General features: G+C 39.4%; 1 protein-coding gene across 7 annotated transcripts in view; it reads left to right on the forward strand.

The window, feature by feature from the left end:
- Nucleotides 1-21,084, forward strand: part of RELCH (RAB11 binding and LisH domain, coiled-coil and HEAT repeat containing) — an 85,328-nt gene that overhangs the window by 4,266 nt on the left and 59,978 nt on the right. The window lies entirely within an intron of this gene.

Raw genomic sequence — 21,084 nt, forward strand, 5'->3', positions numbered from 1 at the left:
TTGATATGATGCCCTTTGGTTACTATACCTGATGAATACCCTTTCCAAAAGGGATGCAGCTTACGCTGTTAGAACTAGCTTTAATCTTAAAATTTGCAATTTATTTTTTCCTTTATGGCTACAAAAGCTCAACATTCCTGAAATTTGAAATAGCTTTAATGAAAATCATAAAGAAGAGGTTTAAACACTTAGGTTACATTTGTGGTTTTCAGAAAATTATTTGTTTTTAATTATTGCCAAAATAAAATTTTTATAACTTTTTGGGGATTTGATTTCAGTTACATTAAGCAAATCTGTGAGCACAAAAATATTAAGTATTACTGCTTCTTCATAGTAAGCTCCTGGCTTTGTTTACAAATTGCAGTGCTTGAGGTTTTGGTTGGTTTTTTTTTTCTTTTCATATTGTGAAATATCACTCTGTTTTTGCTTGTAGCCTTTGAAATTCAAATGGATCCTAGTGGAAAAATCCACGTGGGAAGAGCATATTGATTATACTTCTGTGAGAAGAAGGTGTCTTGGTAACAGCTCTCAATCCTGAGTCACAGACATTGTAATTTTGTGAGAGACTTTGTCATCAGTGTTCCCCCAGATTTGTGCTCTGAATGAAAATACAGCAGAACAGGGCTACCTCAAAGCAGTTCATAAATACCTCAGCTTAAATGGCAGTCTGAATAACAAGGAAATTAGGAAGATGGCAAATAAGTTTTGTTGTTCTAATGACTAGTTGTTAGGTGTTTTGTTGTTGTCAGCTCAAGTCTTTTGCTTGTTACTTTATGAAAGCAAGCAAATATATCTAGTCCTGTTGCCTATCTCTGCGGATACCAGGAGGTAGACTGATAACTTGTGGATAAGACAGTGGTTTTACTGTCTGATTTGGAAAAGGTACTCCTCTGAGTAAGGACAGGATGGAAAGGTGCAGATAAATAGGTACTCAGAGCTGCTGGTATCGACAGATGGGAAAGACTGAATGTTGTCTCTTCAAATGAAGTAGAGAAAACTGTTGATAGAGTAGAGGTTTCTGTGTAACACTGAAGGAAAGGGAAGCCGAGTTCCCTGCAGACCTGCCAAAGACAGTAATGCCTGGATGAAACTGGAGATTTTGTAGTGCTCTGATGTTGGCTTTACTGATAGAGAAGCCAGTTGAACTTTCTCCAGTTGCGACTGCTTTAAACTCCCCTCCATTTTACTGACACTGGTATTTCTGACAAGTTTTCAGTGACATGCGCTTCATAGCTTACGAGCTGCTTAGGTTAAGGCTTTTGCAGTTGTTGGACTTGTCAAATGAGTGAAACGAGGTCTGCTGGAAGCTGTTCCTGATGGATAAGTTTAAGCTTTGGCTGATATCTGTGTTGAGGTGACTTGGGATGTAATGGTAGATTGTTCAGGAGACAGGTTAGTCCCAAAAGTGTATAACTACACAAAGAAGTAACAAGATAAGGTAGCATGAGATAAGCATGACAGTGATGGGCAAAGGAAGACAGACCAGAAGCCGCTAGTACTGGGCAGGCAAGTATCAAGTTCTCAGCTGAGTAGCAAGTGACTATGAGTATGTTGTATTTTACCCTATTGTAACTCAGTGCATGGTTTTGTTCTTTTAGGATCTTCACACCTATGCTATGGGGAATTTAATCGCTTTAGCCCTGGCTTTCTGTTCCTGTGCCAGAATTCCTGTTCCTTTTCAATGTTGGAGAAGGCAGAAGTGAACCCTCTATCTATAGGCACTTGTAGCTAGTTCAGTTCTGTGTGTGTTTAACCATCCTTTGGCTGAAAGCTTCAGCCTAATGAGCAGGATTTATGCTGAAGCGGCACACCATCCTTCTGAAGGTTTTGCTGTTAGGGAAAGGAGAGATTTTTTTTGAGTGGGGGAGAGGAAGGGAATTAAGATGAGCTAGAGCTTTGGATTTCAGAACCAACCACTGACTAAGTTCTCCCATACATAATTTCAGTTCCGTATAAGCTGTATTGAATTTCCTGTACCTTATTTTCCTCTGAGAATTACCTTTTTCTTGACTGAAGATGTGACTCATAAACTCTGTTCAGTGAGAGAATGCTTGCTGAAAATTTTATGCCAGTTTTATTACCTGATATAAAAAGATTTGTCTAGTATTTTGTAAGTCAGTATCAAGTAAGTATTGATGCCAGCTATGTTGGAAGCCCATCTGTGTGCAGCTCACCTCTGCTAATTTAAAACTTGTAAATACTGGACTTCTATGTTCTATGAACACAAAATTAATGAAAATACAGAAAAATAATCTTTTTCAGGAAGTTCTTACACTTTCCAACTAAGTTGAGATTTGTTACAAAATCTGACTTAGGTAATTTGAATCTATGGAGCTCTTTAAAATATAGCATCACAAGTCTCTTTTCTATTAGTATTTAAAGATAACTCCTAAAATCTTATGCTGTTGAGTTCAAAGTTACGACTCTTTGTCCTCAATGTATTACTTGTATTTGAGATTCTAGTGTATTGTAAAGATGCAAGTTTGAGAAACTGGGTTGAAATCTCCTGTAGTACAGGCTAAAACATTGAATGATTCAGTAAAAGTTGTAGGCCTTATATTGTTATTTGTGATGTGCATGCCTGAGATGTTGCACTAAGTATATTGAGTTTGTGGGATAAATATTTTTAAAAAATGTTTGTTTGTTTGTGTTTTAAAGACGGACAAAGCTGAAAAAGCCTTTGAGAAATAGTGACCTATTTCCCCCAGTGCACCATAGGGGAGAGGCAATTTTTTTCCTCCTTTCCTGCAATATAATGTACCATGATGGTGATGCAACTGATTACTTTGTTGTTGAATTGAAGGAAATACTGTTACATAAAAAGTCACAGAACAAGAATTTCTTATTTATGTAACAAATACTTTTTCATCTTAGTTTGGTGTTAGAGGAGAGATAAAACTATCAGCTGTTTTGTCAGTTGAAAAAACCTGTTAGAGTAAGAGAAATCAAAGCAAAAATAATCACAGAATGCCAGCATGGTTGGGATGGGAAGGGACCTCTGGTCCAACCTGCTCAAGCAGAGCCACTGCTTTCCCGGGATCACGTCCTGGTGGCTTTTAAGACTCACCCCTCTGGGCAATTATACCAGTGCTCAGTTACCCTTACATTAGAAGAAGTATTTCCCGATGTTCTGGAGGAACCTCCTGTATTTCATTTTGTTCCTATTGCCTGTAGTCACAGGTCACCACTGAGAGGAGCCTGGCTCCATCCTCTTTGCGCCTTCCCTTCAGTTATTTATACACATTGTGAAATTCCCCCGAGCCTGCTCTTCTTCAAACTGAACAGAGAGGCTTTGGTGTCTAGTTACTAATTTCTATTATTTTTTAAATTTTCTGTAGAACCCATGTGGACACATGTTAAAACTTAACTGGAAAATTTACAACTGTCCTGAGATAATGTAGAAAGTAGGCAAAGGAGAACATACTAGGATTTAAATATGAAGAAAACTGAGGGAATACAATGCTTGCGAATGAAGATAGATATTATCTATACACTTAAAGTATAGATGGTAAAGTATAGATATTATCTATACACTTAAACTATAAATGGTTGCCCCTCAACAAGGGCAACCATTTGAGGACTACATTGGTATGATTTTGCTTCATGTCAGAGAGTATAACAGAAAGCTGGGTTACTGTGGAGAATGGAAAAATCTTTGTAATGCAAGTTAACGGATACATTTTAGAAAATGCCGTTCTGCAGCATCAAGCATATGGAGTTAATTTGATGCTGTTGATGCTTTCTGATTTCTGCTGAAGCCAGCTGAGGTCATGAGCTGGAAGACCTACCTCTGCGCCATGCTTCTCCCTTAGCTGTTCTGTTTTGGGAAGCTCTGGTAGCTCAAGCACACTGCAGCACATGTGTAGGGAGTCAGGCTGGGATTGATGCTTTCCCCAAGGTTGTATCCCTCTGGACCTCAGTGTTCACTGCAGCAACATTCAAATGGTTTTGTGCAGGGCCATCTTAATTATTTCAGACTCTCTGGATTTGGATGCTGTCTGAGAATGTCTATGCAGTAAGCCTCCCCCTAAAAGCAGCCTGGTTTTGGTATGGCTCTCCACAATATCAACCCAGGTGCACCTGTATCTTAACCCAGTTCAGTGAGTGTGTTATTTCTGTGCTAGGGTGCAAGATCTATCTATGTTCTACTTATAATTTCATCTTTCTGTTGAGGTTCTACAATGTGCCTGTCGTGGTAGTGAGGCTTATAGTTCTTTACTGCAATGTATCTACCAAGTGTTTGTTTTACATATCTGGTGGTTGGGGTTTTTTGTTTGTTTGGGTTTTGCTGTTTTGTTTTTTTTTTCCTGTCCTTGGCCAGCAAGCATAGATTAGTTTTCTCCGAGTAGCTTTAGGGATTTTACCCTCATACACGTTCCATTAATTTTTATATCTCGTTATTAATATGAAGTAGGTAAGTGTATTGATCATCTGTTTTCAATCTGGATTGCCCATCATGGACTAGTATGAAATGTCTGTTCTAAGTAATTTGTAAGTGGATTGCACTGACAGCTTGAAAGTTAATTTTATTCTGGTAGCTTTACTTAACTAAGTTTCCCTTTCATTTGATAATGGTCTGAAGTCTTTTCAGAGCATACCAACTTTGAAATTCTGCAGGTCTTATTGAATAAGAACATGTGTGAGAGAGCAAAAGAGGCACTTGCAGTTGCAAAGCAAGGTTGGTAGGTTAGCTGCTTGCAATTTAGTGCCTGATGCAATGAATTACTTTAAGGTTCTTCATTCCATCCCAGAGTTACCATAGCAATGTGAAATGTCTTTGTCTGGTAAAATTTACTCTGCAGACTCAAATTGGTTTAAAAAATTGTTGCATAAGTCTGTTTCTACTGTAAAGGTTTTATGCTAGATCAGGTATCTGCTACCATGGATCAAGTTTGCTTTGCTGACTGATTCAGCACTGGTAAGCTAGGAACAAGTTGAAACATACCAGAAGTTTTAAACGCAGCAGTCATTTAAGACTTCTCAAAGTAATATTACTCAAGAGTTGTCTTGTGAAATTCAGTAAGGCTTAAAGAAATTTTAACTATCATTTGTGGGCAATTAAATAGTTTAATTCATTTATTCATATGCATTGCACAACATACATATTTCAGTTGGTATATAATGTAGCAACAAATACAAACTGTGAAGTGATGATCATTTGTTGAAGAGTTCATGATGTCTTGATTCTTTGATTTAATGTAGAAAGAATACCATTAAAACTGTTCAAGTTTTTGCATTATCCCACATCTGTGAATCATATCTCTTTTGCCATTTGGTTTATCCACATATGTATATGTGGAGTTCAGTATTAATAGGAAGCTTAAGCATGTACCAATAAATACAAGAGGAAGTTTATTCTTTCTCTCAAATAGCCTCTGTTCCCAGTTTCCTTGGCTTCTGCTGGTTTTTGCCTGTGATATTGTGCAGGACAGTGGAAAATGCAAGTTATTCAAGGACACGCTTTTCTAGATCAGTATCTCTAGAAGAGAGTAGGCCATCTGTTGCATGGCCGTAGGGGCTAGTTTCTCTAGGTCTGGAATATTTAAGGTAGGTAAAATACCTAGTTTGCAGACCTCTTTACCGTCAATAGAAGCAGATCTAAAATCCATATTAATACATCTACATTTCCTTAGGAGTGAACAGTTCTATCATTGTACTTGTAGCATAGAGGAAAAGGAAAAAAGTGGCAGACCTGAGTAGTTTCCATAGAAACTTCTCAATTGGGATCTGTCATCAGAGTACTTGCTGAACTAGCAGTTCCCTATTTTAAAAATTTTGTTCTACAAAACAAATTGTCAATGACCAGTTCAAGTATGAAGTGCAGCTTATTTCTACAGCTGCAGAGAAGTGCATCCTGGAATTCTGTTGGGTTTTTTCTTTTCTAGAAATAGCCATCAAGATGATGATGTTAAGGAATAATTTTTGATGGCCTCAGTCGTTCACTTATGTAACTTTCAACATCTGGTTTTATTCAGATGAAGCTAGAAGGCATTAACCTGAGGTGACTTTTAAGTAGGGTTGTATCTGACACTGAACTGAGAAGACTTGTTAGTTTCTCCATAGTGAAATCCTGTGTAGGGAAAATTCAGTTTAATGAAGAGAGTGTATTAATATAAAATAAAATTACTACTAGTGGATTAGGTTGTTTGTGTGATACTTCTAATGCCAATGCTAAAACACTAAACTAAAAAAAAAAAAAAAAAAACAACCAAAAAAACCTAAAAATTCCATGTTCCTGGAACCAGAGCTCTGCTTGGATGAATATGCAGAATTCTCTATATAAATCCTTTGTAGTATGCAGTATAGTGAGCAGTGTTCCATAACAGTTTTTTCTAAGCTACAGTAAATGACAAATGGAACTGTATTAGGTGATCAGGTAGGTCTTCAAAGAGTGTTCTTTGTTTGGTTTGGTTTTTTTAAATGCAAAGTAGTGTTTCGGTTTTTTCCTCCAAATAGCGATGTATGAGGATGGACATTGGAGTCCAGATGATGGCTTTGTCATAGCGTGATAGGTGTAAATTATAATCCAGACTAATTAACTTTGGACTTTTAATATCTCAAAAAAAAGGTTGTATCTTCCTATGATATGTGTGAGCTGTTTACCTACAGCTGTTTCATCCCATGTATAACCATGTAATTCATGTAAAGCTTGGCTTAAACTGAGAAATGTATTTTCCTAGTATATGCAATATCCAGTGCGAGGCTGCTCTGATCTTGACTGGGAAGGATTCACTTTTAGTTCCATATGTATGTGAATCAAACCCCAATTTCCAGTAGCCAGTTATTTCTCTGATCACCTTAAAATGTGGTTAGCAAGCTATTTTGCACAGCACTTTAAAATATGGCAACAGTCTGGTTTCAGGGTTATAGATATTTTTCAGTACAAGTGAACATTTCATTAGAGATGCAAAGTGAATCTGTCTTATACAGGCGTAGTATCATTACTTATCTTTTAATTTCAAGGAAAAAGATGGAGTTCTTGGTCTTCATATGTTCCGTTTGGTTGATTGTTAGTATAGGGTGATATGATTTCCTGTAATCTTAGAGGAAAGATGACAGCTTCTTGGCTACTTTATCAACTAGTAGTTTTAAAAATCGATTTGGATGTTTGCAAAATAAATTCAAATTGCTTCTAAAACGTTAGTTTAGTTTTTAAAATATTTTTTCTTGAGCCTTCCTGTCAATAAATAATATCACTTAGTTTGTCTATGTTTTTAGATGATTTACAATGTAAATGCTCATGTAAAGATTATGTAATGTGGTTTTGTAGAAGAATGCAACTTCTGTTTTATTAATGTACTGTGAAAATATGGCTATTATGAAAATATGGCTAATGTGATCCCTCTTGGTGTCCCTTTAGGTAAGCTGATAAAAATAATCTCATTTTACCATCAGAGTGAATGAAACTTAACTTTTTTCATATTGTGTAAGTCAGTAGAAGGGGATGTATCACTTCAAGATCTTATATTTTCCTACTTCTATAGTTATGCTCTATTTTCAGTGACAGCTGGATATGCCTAGGGAACACGAGCTGTCAGCAAAAATCTACTTTTCATACTAGTGACAGTTCTGGGAATAAGAAAAGAAGTGAAATTCCTCTGGAGTGAAGCAATATTTTAAACGATTGTAGAAGTTAATAAGCAAAGTGTGGTGTTCAACCTGATTTTTAATTTCACAAATGGAAGTAAAAACATTGCATTTTTTAACAAATGGATTAAAAAAAACTTCTTAGCTTAGAGTATCCAATATGAATCTTGGCATTCCGACTTTGTTCATCCTATTCCACTGGTAAAGGTAGGAGACAAGAACTATACACAGGCTCTCCTTTACTATCCCAGTCTCTCTCCTGGCTTTTCACTAGTACGTACTATGAAAAGCCTAAGCCTATTTCACTTTTCCACTATGCACCCATGGCACTTTCTTGTCCTGTATTGAGGTGATCCATGTTCTGCAGGTGTTGATACCTCCTTGTCAAAACTATTCTTGTTACTTTGCTTTACCATTTCTGAAACATGAAGCTGACAGCAATTGTTTTGTCACTATTCACTAGGAAAGCTTTTAGCAAAAATTAATTGCTGCTTGAAAAGTGTTTTAATTCAGAGAAAGAAGTCTAAAATCCGTGCACAGGGGACTGTTGGTAAGAATGCACACCTCAAGACAGCAAAATGAGTTCCCACTGCTGTGTCACATTGGATTTCCTTCTGGGAAAGAAACAGAATTCAGCCCAAGTGTACTTCTCCTTTTCAGGAGGAAGATTATGCTTTCATATTATTTGCCAAGTAACTTAAACCTAAGATTTTTATTTTTTATTAAAAAATAAAGGGAAGAAATGTGTTGTTTTCTTCTAAAAAATTATTTTTTTTTCCTTTTTAAGTTTCTCTTTTCAGTTCAGAAAATAGTACTCTTTTCTGAACACTGTGGTTGAAATACATCCACTCGGTGTTGTGGAGTACCATTATCGGTATTTCAGATAAATGGTGATGTTTCACATTCCTCAGGTGAGCTACGTGACTGAGCATAGCCCTTCCCTTGCCAATTCCACTCATTCAAACAGCCCTTCCCATTTTCCTGGCAAACAAAGCTGTTGAGTTGGCAGCAGGGAGGTACCTTTTCCACCCTCTGATCCTTTACTGAGCTGGTGCATCCTTTATGGAAGTGTAAAATTTGATATTATAAGATGTTATTGCGTGATTTTCTGGATGATGGCATTAGTTTTAGGAGTTAAACCTCAGCTGATGACTGCCTACCAAGACGTTGGTTAGGAGTGAGGCCTCAGATAGAGTTACCCCACAGAGACATTTTGGGTAGGTGCAGCGATGGGACCGGCCTGCTGCTGTTCAGCCTTGGGCACTGCTCAGCACTGCCCTGCCTGGCAGCACCTGTGTGCTATGGCCCTACTGATAATGATAGATCTGACAGGTCTGGGTCATATTTTCTCTTGTCTCGTTTAGCTTTCCCTTCTCACCTTGTTCTCCCATGTTCTCTGATACCATAGTATCAGAAATCCCTCTTTGCTGTGTAAACCCACTGGTGTGAGTTCCTGTGTGATGCTTGGCTCTTCCTTGAGGTGCTTCATTTTGTTGTGCAATTACAGCCCCCAAATTCATCTTGACTACTTCCAGAAGGTCACTAGTGCTGCCATGGCATTTGAAAGAAGCAGCAGGCCCCTTTGCTGCCTGATCTTTCCTGAGCCCTGACTCCACCGCACTGTCTCGGGCAGAGGCTTTGGAGTAGCCAGGGCAGGCAAGAACTATGTGGCACTACAAGCTTTGCAGTGTGAGCATGAGGAGGTGGAGCTGCCATTTGGACCTCACCCAGCCTGGCTGTGGTGGAAGCCCATCTTCCCAGGTGAGTGGCAGAAATGAGTAGCTGTGCCAGGCAGAGGGAGCTGCTCCTGCATTGCTTCCTTTCCTACTGCTTGAAGCACCTGCCTCAGTGGGAGCTGTGGCTGTGACTGGGCTTTCCCTGCACTGGGGCTTGGCCTTAGCATTGATGGTGAAGCCAGGTAACACCTGAAAAGCGAATTTAAGCAATATAAAGAGTTAAGCACAAAATGTAGAAGCAAGCTTTAGCAAGGCACATAGAATTCAGCATTAAGAAAGCGGAGGCAATAAATTCACTGAGGTACAGGTCGCGCTGACACAGGAGAACATAAACATGAACAGAAAATGCTAGTACACACAAAAAGAGACATATGGGGAGGAAACCAAAGAGATAAAGAGAGGGACATGCCAAGAAATTAGGTATTGGTGCCAAATACCGAAACTCTCTGCCAAATTCATAAGGAAGCTACCCAAATTAGGGAAGGTTCAAAAGTTTAGGAGGATGATGATGAAAAGGACACGAGGTTCATGATGAAGGAAGACCGGAACTCCCACCGAAGTTCTCCCCAAATTAAGGACCACGCCTCTAACTCCGCCTCAACTCCACCTGTTATGAATATTAAAAGTAGATGTTGCAATGTAATGAATATTCATAATATATGATGTAATTGCTTAGCAAGAAGTGTATAAAAGTTGGATTGTGTGTTTCTCGAGTTGGAGCAGTTTGTCCAGGGCGACCTGGCTGCTCCCCGGCCGTGAAATAAATACCTCCTGCTTATAGACTGAAATTCTGTCTCTGAGCAGTTTCTCCGCGCCTTGTTTTGGGGCATAAAATTGGCATCAATCTGGCGAGCCAGCCAGGAGAGGGGGGTCTTCCTGAGCCAGGACCCAAGGGGCCGGGACGCTCTCAGGGCCCCCCGACTGAATTTTTGTCGGCAGAGTCTCCCAGACCCCTTGGATCTGCGCAACGGTGGACAAGAATCTCCTGCTTCAAATTAAGAGGTATTTATGTTTTGAACTGCAGTTTATAAAGGAAAGTAATTAAGTTGGTGGGGATAGGACGCTATCGCCCAAAAGGGAGCTGAGGGACGCCTCAGCATTAGCCCTAAAGCTGGGTTAGAGTCCCAGGTATTGAAAGTTGCAGGTTAGAGTCCTGCACAGAGAGCAGGTTAGAGTCCTGCCAAGAAAGGGTTAGAGTCCCTAAACGGGTTAGAGTCCCGGCACTGCAGTGTAAACAGAGAGCAGGTTAGAGTCCTGCCAAGAAAGGGTTAGAGTCCCTAAACGGGTTAGAGTCCCGGCACTGCAGTGTAAACAGAGAGCAGGTTAGAGTCCTGCCAAGAAAGGGTTAGAGTCCCTAAACGGGTTAGAGTCCCGGCACTGCAGTGTAAAATCGTCTTTTTTTTGTAATGCTGTGTTCACCCTTTATGTTTCTGTGTCTTGTTTGCAAATGTTCTTGCTCTAATTTACCCTGATCATTCTTTGTTTGTTTGTTTGTTTTGTGTAAGATATTGTCTGGTAATGCATTGGAAACTGTGTTCGATTCAGAAAATTAACCATTTTTAATTCTTCCGAGGCTGTTTGAGAGTTTCTAGGAGCTTTAGGACCCAGAAAGCTCCTTGTACTAGCAAAGAATTCTTGGAATGCGGTTTCTCTTGCTAAATGTTCTGGTTTTTGTCAACGAGTAAAACGAAACTAAAATAAGCTGTTTCATTGCTTGCAGCAGTTTGTTTGTCTGTTGTAAAAAAAATTAGATGTTGTGTTTTTCATATATGGTATAGTTCTTAAGACGTCTTTTTAACTCTATATGGGAAATGATTGCAATCTCAGTTCTATAAAAGTGAATAAGCTCTTGCCGGCACGTATAAATCCTAGGATTAAAATCTGTCCTTTCTGTTATTGTTCACTGTATGTTAGAACTTTGTGTAACAATTGTGGTAAATATATTCTGGGTCCAAGAGGAACACAAGAAATAGCGCTCAATCGTACCCTTACCTTCTACTGTATACGCTGTTGGTCAAATCAAGATTTGGCAGAAACTAAGTGGGTGAGATTTTATTGTTGCCACACTCATAGACAGGTATTTGTAACATCTTGGTTGCATTTTCTGTAAGAAGTGTGTTTTATAGTTTGCAGCAACATCCTGTGAGTTTGTGGTAACATAAATCGGACAGCCGACAGCAAAGCCATATCTCTCGGTCTGCGGCGCCATATCGCGACCTTGCTTGGTAACGATTGCTCAGATAGAAATCAGAAGGTAGGAAAGTTCTCGTATATCAAGTGTGCAAGTGTGAATGTGAGTGTGATTGAGACGCGGCTCTGCTGCGGGGCGAGTGGGAGTCCCGCTCTGCGGTTCCTGTTCTCCGCGAGGAGCCAGGCCAGAAACGGACGAAGCGATTGCAGAGCTAGAAACAGATAAAGTAGCTGGATGTTGTATGTATGAAGTACTGAGACAAAGTAAAAGGTATTTTAAGACAGTGAAATAAATTAAGAAAAGTGTAAGCTTGTTGTGATAGTGTAAAAGAATTTATCAGACAATCAATTTAGAGAAGAGACGAACTAGAGTACAACTTCTAGTGATTTAAAATATTTGCAACTGGAAACCAGTTCAGGAACACGACTCCTGGATCAGCTGGTATATTACTGATGCTCAAATAATTGAAAGGTCCAGGGAGAATCTGTCCTTGAAAGATTAACATTTGTCAGCAGTAACTAGTACTTTATAGATAGATATTCTGTGTATGACGCGGTGGGACAGATTGAGAAATCCCAGATAAGTGCATAATTAAACCCCTATAATAATAATGGGAGGCCAGCAAAGTAAAGAAAGCAGCCTGCCAGAAACCAGGAAGGGATGAAAGAAAAGAGGACAGAAAGCATAAAGATAAAACAGATACCGAAAGCTTAGAGAACGATCAAGAGGAAGGGATTGGCTATTCATATTGTACCAGGACTGCTGAACGGAGAACCAAGGACAAGGAAGGAGAGAAAGCAAAAATAATTAACTGGGCAGCTCTTTATAATGTTAGACAAGGGCGAGATGAGACGCCTTCGGAATTCTTAGACAGACTTAGAGCTGCCATGAGAAAATATACACCCATAGATCCTGCGTCAAAAGCAGACAAACAACAATTACTAGCGTTATTGATGGGACAGAGTAACCCAGATATTGGAGAGAAGCTGCGGGAACTCCAGCATCTTGCAGATGAGAATTTGGAGACAGTGGTGAGTGAGGCTTGGAGAGTTGCAGTGGTACAGAGAAAGAGGAAAAAGGGAAAAGGAGGAAAGGGATGAGGAAGTTGCTAGAGTTGTAGTGGTAGCAGTGGCGGCCCAAAGCTCAGGGTTTCCAGAGATAAATACTAGAGGCAGAGGTCGTGGTTACCCTGCAAGGGGAAGAGGAGGTTTCCTTTCCCAACAAACCAGAATAAAGTCAAAACAGTGTTCCTATTGCTTGCAAATAGGTCACTGAAAACGAGACAGTCCTAAATTAAATAGGAAGTTTAAGAGTGCTACTGTCCCCTATCAGAGCAGTGACTGAGGAGGACCGGTGAGTCATTCCCTAGCAGACCCACTAGTTAAAATGGAGCTAGGGGAGGGTGAAAAAGAATTAGAGTTTTTAATCAACACAGGAGTTATATTTTAGTTTTAAATCAGGAACTAATGCCAAAAGTGACAAATTTGTACAAGTAGTGGGAGCGACAGGCCAACCAGAAAACGCCTATTTTTTAAAAAAAAAAAAAAAAAAAAAAAAAACAAAAAAAAAAAAAAAAAAAAAAAAAAAAACCTCTCAAGCGTAAAACTGAGAAACAAATAGAAGATTATAGATTTTTATCTACCCAATTCTCCAAGGTCTCTACTAGGTAAGGATTTATTTGTCGAATAATTCAACAAAAATAAACTTGAATTCCAAGTAAGCGAAGAACAACTGATAATAGCTTTGAGCCTGACTATCAGTTGTATAAAACCAGTAATCAGAAAACAATACCCACTGAAGCTAAAAGATAAGAAAGAGAATCGAACTGATAATAGAGAAATTTTTAGAATGAGAGTTACTCAATTAACCTGGACAGTTTTACCTCAAGGTCAAAGGCCACAGAGAGATGGTACTCTTCTACGATATGCAGATGATCTGCTAATAACAACTGAGACAGAAGAAGAATGTGTTAAATGGACTATTTCTCTGTTGAATTTCTTGGGTTTAAGTGGATATTGAGTCTCTCAACAGAAAGCGCGGCTAGTGCAAGAAAAAGTGGTGTACCTGGGAAATGAAATTTCCAGAGGACAATGATCCCTAGGAACAGCAAGAAAAGAAACCATCTACCAAATGCCTAAACCCGAAACGGTGAGAGATCTACAAGCCTTTCTGGGAATGACAGGTTGGTGTCGCTTATGGATCTACCAATATGGGGTACTCGCCAAGCCATTGTATGATTTATTAAAGGAAGCTAAGAGTATCCTAGTTTGGACTCCCGAAGCAGAGGGAGCTTTTAAGAGACTGAAACAAGAACTCATGAGAGCCCCGGCTTTGGGCCTCCCTGATGTAACAAAACCATTCTGGCTGTTCTCTCATGAACGGCAAGGGATGGCTTTAGGAGTCTTGGCGCAACAGTTGGGACCACACAAAAGAGCTGTGGCCTATTTCTCCAAACAGCTGGATGAAGTAAGCAAAGGATGGCCCAGCTGTTTGAAAGCGGTGGCCGCAGTGATCATAAATATAGAAGAGGCCAGAAAACTCACGATGGGCCAGAAAATGACTGTGTTAGTGTCCCACACTGTGTCTGCTGTACTAGAACAGAAAGGTGGCCATTGGTTGTCACCTTCCAGATTCCTAAAGTACCAAGCAATCCTAGCTGAATCAGATGACGTAACCATTCAAGTAACTAACATTGTGAATCCAGCCTCATTTCTAGAAGGAAGAATGTCAGCAGAACCAATAGAGCATGACTGCCTAGAAACCATCGAAGCAGTCTACTCCAGTCGCCCGGATCTCAAAGAAGAGCCATTTGAAGATGCAGACAACTGGTTCTCGGACGGCAGCAGCTTCGTGAAGCAAGGAGTAAGAATGGCAGGCTATGCAGTAACCACAACGGAAGAGGTAATCGAATCAAATCCTTTACCTGCAGGGACCTCAGCCCAAAAGGCAGAATTAATAGCTCTTACCCGAGCCCTGGAATTGGCAGAAGGCATACGAATTAATATTTGGACAGACTCTAAGTATGCCTTCTCCGTCGTACATGCTCATGGAGCAATTTGGAAAGAAAGGGGACTGCTAACCGCCCAAGGGAAAACAGTCAAACACGCAGAAGAAATTCTACGATTGTTAGAAGCAGTCCAACTCCCAGCACAAGTGGCCATAATGCATTGCAAAGGACACCTAAAAGGTAACACTGTTCCAGAGATAGGAAATAGGAAAGCTGATGCAGAAGCTAAATTAGCTGCTGCAAGAACCAAGGAAGTGGTTATAACAGCTCTAATACCAGAAGAGCTAAATACCGACTTCCAACCAGATTACCAGGACTCAGATCATAGGTGGATTCAAAAGAACAAGGGCAAATTATTAGACAATGGATGGGGTCAATTAGAAACAGGACAATTAATAATACCAGAGAAGTTAATGTGGCAATTTGTGAAAACAGAACATGAGAAAACACATTGGAGTTTAGACCCGCTTTACCAGTATTGGCAAACTAGAATAGCAGGGCCAAAATTATTCACTACTGTAAAACAAGTTACAACCCAATGCGAACGATGCCTGAAGAATAACCCAAATACAGGGACCAAGATACATCAGGGAGCAATAAATCGAGGTAAATTCCCAGGTGAAGTATGGCAGATTGATTTCTCTGAACTCCCAAGAAAAGGGGGGTATAGGTACCTATTGGTACTAACTGATACATTTTCTGGGTGGCCTGAAGCATTTCCCTGCAGAACAAACAAGGAGAGGGAGGTAACTAAAGTTTTGTTAAACGAAATTATACCACGATTTGGAATACCAAGGAGTATATCCTCAGACAGAGGTACACATTTCTGTGCAAAAGTTGTGAGAGCAATAAGCAAAGCATTGCAGATTAAATGGCAATTACATACGCCCTACAGACCACAAGCTAGTGGGCAAGTAGAAAAGATGAATCATCTCATCAAACAACAAATTGCTAAAATATGTCAAGAAACTAATTTACAATGGTACCAAGCTCTGCCTATTGCTCTGATTAGATTGAGGGTCAAACCTCGATCAAAAGAAAAGTTGAGCCCGTTTGAAATTCTGTACGGTAGACCTTATGCTATGCAAGTTGTAAATAGTGATGCTGTAGACCAAATAGGCAATCAATATATATATGATTATGTAATTGCTGTAGGAAAACATTTTGATAAAAATGCTGCAGTAGTAGTAGAACACCAGCCCAAGCAACCTGACTGTAAATTGCATCCATTTAACCCCGGTGATTGGGTGTATGTTAAGAATCTTTTAGGAAAACCCCTACAAGAAAAGTGGGAGGGACCTTTCCAAGTGCTGCTGACCACCTTCACCGCGGTTAGGATCAAGGAGCGACCTACATGGATTCACTACTCTCGAGTCAAGAAAGCTCCAGAAGATAAGCAAGAAAACTCCACATCATGAAGCCGACGTCCTTCCAAATTACTTCGACCTGGACCGTTGGACTTTTGATAAGTATAGTTTTATCCCAAAACTCTACTTCTGAAGGACCGTGGTCTAATGCTTACATAGAATTACCTTTCGAAGGTGATTTCCCAGAAATGGAGATTTATATTTTACATAACAAGCAACCTTACACGCCGGACCCAGGTTATCTCATAGCACAAAAGGGGGACCAATTCCAAATAGGGTGTCGAGAAGTTGAGAGACTAATAGGGAAAACAGATAGGTTAACACTGATAATTAAATTCTGGCCAGATGAATCTAAACAGGATTTAATCACTTATAGCCAAGTAAAAAGAGGTCAGCCCATTGTTTGGATTCAACGGCCGGGACCAATCTCATGTCAATGGGATAGTTTTGAAGGAGGCAGAGCACAATGTGAAATTCTATTCGAGTTAGATCACTCAGTAACATTCACCTGTAGTAGAGAAGGAAACCCTCCAGGTGGTTACAGTGTTATAAAAAGAATTTCACTAGCCAAAGACCCAATTGTGAACCCATCTCGTGAAATCACTCCACAAGTAGAATGTAGAAGAATACATAATTTCACTTTGATAGGACCTCAAGTAATAAGACAGTCAAACGAGTTGAAGTTACTACTAGATCCTACATATTCTCTAAAGAAGGTACAGATGAACATTCAGACAGACATTACACACTTACAAGAAGATTGCCAGCCGTTCGTAAAGCAAAGTCTCAAAGGCTGGAATGCCTGGTTAGCGACTAGGTCACTTCACAAACGAACACAAAGAGATATAAGTGGATGGGTTGGCACAGGGTTTGGTATAATGAACACCATAGACCAAGAGGTATTAGTAAATAAGTTGAGTACCGTCACTTCCAATCTAGGTAAGCTTAAAGTACCTTTAAGCTCATCTATGCTAACTTTAGCAGAAACACAATCCTTAGTAGTTAAATTGATGGCTCTAGTAGCTGACCACACCGCTGAAGATTTTGTCAAAATTGTTGATTACGCTGGAGATATTAGCAAAGAAGTTGCACTTGCTATCCAGTGCGTTCAAACACAACAATGGATACAGTCAGTAGCGGCAGGAATATTGAGAGAAGGGATGTCGGGTATACTACCTCAAGAAATAAGAGAAACAATATTAAGAGATAGCTCCACTACACGATTTGAAATAGACCACCAGGCTTGGTGGCAATTAGTTAATTTTACCTATGATCCACAACAAGAACATGTTGAGGCCTATGTCCTCACCATCAGCGCTGCAGAAGAGAGAGCTATCTTCCCCATTCTAACATTAGGAACTATACATCAAGATGTTATTGTCAGACCTGTAGATCATAATGTCTGGGCAAACTATGACAACACTAAGAATAAGTGGCAATCAATTAGCACAGAAGCATGTATTCCTAAAGGACAATTAGGTTATATCTGCGAAAATGCCATAGTAGAAGCTGAAGACTTATGCTTAGATGCTGAAGACAGTATATGCACTTTTGAAATGCTTCCACACAATAGAACCCGATCACAAGTATTCTATATAGGAAATGGATGCGCTTGTATTAGAACCCCTTGTGTTGATGTAGTTATAGATAATTGTCTTGAAGTGACTAATGATACTAACTTTTGTATATGTAACTTCACCAAAATTGTAGGTTGTGACTTTAGCTATACTGCACCCATAACCACACAGCAGTTAATCGAAGCTGAGTACAATTTGTATCATGAAGTACCCAAACTACAGATAGGCATGGATACTAAGCTTCTCAAAGAAATGCTTATGCATCCTGAAGTAAGAAAGTTAGCTCGAAAGGTGAATCAAACGACCCAACGCATGGTGTGGCAAGTAGAGCATAATTCAGAAGGTATAAAGAATATCTTGACGAAAGTTGCACAAGTAGGTCAACATCACTGGTGGGACATTTTCACAGGGTACTCTCCAACAGCAACTCAAGTCTTTCACTACCTAGTACACCCCATATTGATTATAGCTATAGGCATGTTCTTGTTAACCCTCATGAACATATGCCTGTGGTGTAAGTTAAGGTCCATGGTCAAGAGAACCCAAATGATCTGGGCAATGATAAAAGCATATCAGCGCCCTTTAGGATTAGAACTTGACGAAGGAATTCGTAAGTTCTAAGAAAAGGGGGGAAATGAAGCCAGGTAACACCTGAAAAGCGAATTTAAGCAATATAAAGAGTTAAGCACAAAATGTAGAAGCAAGCTTTAGCAAGGCACATAGAATTCAGCATTAAGAAAGCGGAGGCAATAAATTCACTGAGGTACAGGTCGCGCTGACACAGGAGAACATAAACATGAACAGAAAATGCTAGTACACACAAAAAGAGACATATGGGGAGGAAACCAAAGAGATAAAGAGAGGGACATGCCAAGAAATTAGGTATTGGTGCCAAATACCGAAACTCTCTGCCAAATTCATAAGGAAGCTACCCAAATTAGGGAAGGTTCAAAAGTTTAGGAGGATGATGATGAAAAGGACACGAGGTTCATGATGAAGGAAGACCGGAACTCCCACCGAAGTTCTCCCCAAATTAAGGACCACGCCTCTAACTCCGCCTCAACTCCACCTGTTATGAATATTAAAAGTAGATGTTGCAATGTAATGAATATTCATAATATATGATGTAATTGCTTAGCAAGAAGTGTATAAAAGTTGGATTGTGTGTTTCTCGAGTTGGAGCAGTTTGTCCAGGGCGACCTGGCTGCTCCCCGGCCGTGAAATAAATACCTCCTGCTTATAGACTGAAATTCTGTCTCTGAGCAGTTTCTCCGCGCCTTGTTTTGGGGCATAAAATTGGCATCAATGGTTCATTAATGCCTGTGGAGCCCCTTTTCCCAGGAGGTGTCTCAGCTGAAGTGCTTCAGCACTGGTAGCCTCTTGCCATGAAGAAGCACTTCTTTAGCCACACCACTTACTTTAAAGGCAGTATCCTATAGCAAAGCAGTGGTAAAAGTCTTGTTGCATTATAAGATAATGTTACATATACATTATAAGCTGACCATTTAGTTGGCATTGCATTGTGGAAGTTGTAATTTCATAACTTGAAATTTGGCAGTATATGTCATCTAGTGGGACACTCAATAGAGAAGATACCATTCAGCCTGTATGTATGTATAGGTTGTCTTTGTTACTGTTTCATTTCCTTCAGCTGTTTGTTTGGATAGCTGTAGGTAGTTCTCTGTGTAGATTCAGGTTCCACCAATGGAATACATAAAGACATTTTTCATTTTAAACCTTATCTTCAGACTGAACACTGGACATAATGACTTCTAGCACCCAAATTGGTTTGTTCTAGTAATGACAGCATGCTTGGGGGGGTGATGATAGCTGGGCTATGCTTTTTTGTAACGGGAAGGAGGATCAGCATTACTGGGAGAGTACAATGATCGTAGCAGAAAACAGGCCATGAGGCTGGTGTTCCTCAGCAGACTTTCATTTTGTTTAATCAATCTGAATCTTTGTAACATCAGCCTGTATGAAAAGTGTCAAATGTTTGCTGTTATTGTGAACACTATAGTGATAAAGAGAAACCTAAATGGTGAACATTCAACCCTACAAATTGCTGCTGTGCATGTAGATGTGGTGCATAAGGCCGTTTCTGAGTGTTAAAATGGTGAAAAACCCTTGGTGTTCAGTTTCTCTAGGTCTGTAATAGCTGTAGAACGAATTGATACAGCAAATTGTTGGATTCATAGCCACTGGTATCATCTTAAACAGCTTCCATTTCGTACATCCTGACAAAGATTGTGATTACCCCCATGCATTTTTCTAGACATCTGTTTTTTGGAGGTTTTTTCAAGAACTTTCTGGCTGCTTTGGCAAGTACATTTGTATTTTATAGCTGGATTTGTTTTATCAATTTTCAGGAGAGAGCCCTTGCCTCAAAAGTGGGCCATTAGTCATAGGAAAAAAAGGTGGTGTTACCTATGGCTTTAGGTGCTTCAGTAATGATGATGTGGTTGACTTTACCTGAAAATTTGAGCATTGTTTCTCTGATTGTTACCTTGCAAACATGGCAAGACTGTAGGACGAAACAGTTGTATTTCTGTTTTTGCCATAGCAATACTATATGAGACTGGTTCACTTTTCTTAAACATCAGCTTTTCATTGGGATCTCTGTTTATTTAACTCGAGTCTTGAATTGGATTTCAAAAAATTATCTTGCAGCTCCCAAAGAAATAATTTGGAGCCGTACATACTGATCAAGGTGTTGGGTGTTTTGAAAGTCAACTCTCAAGACTTTCATGCTGTGCATGCAAAGTTCATGTTTACTTTTGACTTAACCACTCAATGTGGTTCCCCACTGGTTTATTTTCAAAACAGTCCATTTTGCAAAGATGCCATAAAAAGAAGAGTTTGTACTGTGCTGCTAAGCGCTATAGAACAGCCTGGAGAGAATTATTAAATCAGAATAATGTCTTGAAAAAATGCAGTAGAAAAGACCAGAATCTGCATATGAAAAATAAGGGTTAAAACCAATTACTGAATAGACACTCATTGAGGAGCAACAGTCCTTATTTGGATGAGAAAGCATAGTAATAGGAAAAAAACCCTGTTATTAGATATAAACTATATACTGCCATATACTTTATGTCCGTGGAACAAACAAGTTAGGGTTGCCAGGCACTTTTGTTTTGGTACCGTGTCACTCAGCTAGAGTTGGCAAATTTAGTATTCTCTGTAGCTTTTCAGTGTAGATGCTTTAATCAGTCTTAATCCAGGTGTTCTTTTTTCAGTCCAGTGCTGGTCTGTATGTAGAGAGGATGTCACAAGACCTTACGGGACAACTTAGGCATAAATATACAAAAGAAAGTAATTAATAAAAAAAACAACCCTTCAAAAAACTTCTTTTACATAATGCAGAATGAGAGGAGAGGTTAAATACTTAGAGATGTTAGTCATGACAAAATTTGACTGACAAGTGATGAAATTACTTCTATTTCCACTGACAGTTAGGAGGTTTTCTTGACAGCTCTATGGAGTTTGTTCTTTGTTAATGTGACAACAGCTCTAATGTAATTAAATTTATTTCTGAAGTGCTACATAAAAATTAATTTCAAAGGGAGGGGAAAGATGTTAAGGTGCTTAATATAATTTCTGCATGTTCAATTGTGTT

Source organism: Pseudopipra pipra, chromosome 1 (assembly GCF_036250125.1).
Source record: "Pseudopipra pipra isolate bDixPip1 chromosome 1, bDixPip1.hap1, whole genome shotgun sequence".
Classification (NCBI taxonomy): domain Eukaryota; kingdom Metazoa; phylum Chordata; class Aves; order Passeriformes; family Pipridae; genus Pseudopipra; species Pseudopipra pipra.